The sequence below is a fragment of the Pundamilia nyererei genome, unplaced genomic scaffold (assembly GCF_000239375.1).
Source record: "Pundamilia nyererei isolate P.nyererei 1_Seehausen unplaced genomic scaffold, PunNye1.0 scaffold00076, whole genome shotgun sequence".
Lineage (NCBI taxonomy): Eukaryota > Metazoa > Chordata > Actinopteri > Cichliformes > Cichlidae > Pundamilia > Pundamilia nyererei.
The window spans coordinates 2,465,004-2,467,001 of NW_005187477.1; positions in this window are offsets into that span (position 1 = coordinate 2,465,004).

The window sequence follows — 1,998 nt, forward strand, 5'->3', positions numbered from 1 at the left end:
GTGCGTGCGTGTGCGTGCGTGCGTGTGTGTGCGTGTGTGTGTGCGTGCGTGTGTACAACATGTGACATGATTTTAAAGGCTCATGAGAAGTGCTGGTGAGAGCTCTGAGGATCAGATCGAAGGTCACCAGTTTACGCAGCAGTGACCTCTGTGAGCCAAACACCTGCACGACGCTCTTAATGTGGCCGCGTGACCGTCAGCAGACAGCTGGCACAAAGCAGGGGTGTCCAACATAAGGCCCGGGACCTGCAGTTGGCCCGGCACAGACCGAGTTTAGGAAAATGTGAAGGGGGGCTTTGTTCCTGATAAAGACCTGGACAGCCAACCATACGTCACCAGAGGGATGTCATTTACATACAGTGGGTCCACAGTGGGTCCACAGTGGGTCCACAGTGGGTCCACAGTGGGTCACATTCACAGGACAGTCAGCAGCGTTTCTATCAGAAGAGACCTGCTGTTGAGCTTCGATATCTCATGATGGCCTTAGAAGGGGCGGGGCTAAAACAGCTTGTTTCAGACTGAGCAGCTGCTGAGATCCAAAGTGAGACAAAGAAGGATTATTTTGAACTCTGAATCATGCAAAGCTGCTGTAGCAGAGTCCAAGCAGTCAAGGAGACGCTGGACGGGTCACTCCAAGCCACGAGGACCAATCACAGCCACAGATATTCTGACACAGTTTCTTTCTGAACATCCTGCTGGAGCTGATCCGCTGGCACGTCCACTTCCTGTCAAAATCCTTTTCTTCCAAAAACTGTAATGAATCACAGGGAGGGAGTGAAAAGGATAAAAGAACTTCTTCCAGAAAGGAGTCGAGTCCTTATAGCACTGTTTACACAGAAAGAAAGAAACTGTCACTATTCCAGTAATATTATTATTATTAAAATTAATGAAGGCGCTGCTTCCAGATAAAACCATTTTATCTATGAGGCACATCGATGACCTGAAAGAAAACCGCACAAACGTCCTTCAGATTTTCTCACAGCGAAGCCGATACTGCGTGCTGATTGGTCGGTTAGGGACACTCTCCCTCATGGGTGACAGATGCTAAATGTCACAGCAGCTGGTTTCAGTGAGCTGGACTCAGTGCAGGATAAACATCCTCAGCCTGAAACACTCTCCCGCTGCACTGATCAGTCTCAGGTTAGCCAAACAAAGTCGGCTCTCGGTGAAATCACTGCAGTCTTCGTGAAATCTTTTCCCGTGTTCGTCCCCCGACATCCAGCAGGGCGCCGCTGACCTGCTCAGGGTTTCACTGTCATTCATCTTCCTCTTCACGTGGAGCTTCATCCGTCTAATTTATCGAAAAAAGAAATAAGCGGGAAAACTGTAAAGCAGAGATTTCACTTTCCACATATGCGAGTACGCTCGGGTCCCAGCGACGCCAACATCACCGTCAGATGCCGAGCGAGCGGCTTCGTCCATCCACGTCACGCAGGTGTAGAAGTAGGAACGACCGCTCAGACATCCAGCTGCGCACGTTTGTGTTGGAGGATGAGACTCAGCAGAGGTCAGCTTCTGTAGCACACAGCTCGTTAACACAAACTACTTCGAGCTTAAAATGGTAAATGGCCTGTATTTGTATAGCGCTTTACACAAGGTTTCGCCCAAGGACACAACGACCAAGGCTGTCCGAGCCGGGGCTCGAACCGGCAACCTTCCAAGTACAAGGCGAACTCCCAACTCTTGAGCCACGATCGCCCTTAAAGATCCAAGTTTCCTCTGCGGACGTGTTCAGGAGAGCGGCCATGTTCCTGAAGCCGTCGTGTCTTCACCTTTACCTGTGAGGCGTAAAACCACCTCACTCTCAAGTTACATTAACCACTCCCGTCCAGGTGTATGAGCTGTATCTGACCTTTGACCTCTGAACCTCTGGATGTTCTTGCATGTTGTGTTAGGACTGCACACACATTTTTTTCTCTCATCACGCACACACACACAAACAGACACACACACACACACACAGACAGACACACGCACACACACACACACACACAAACA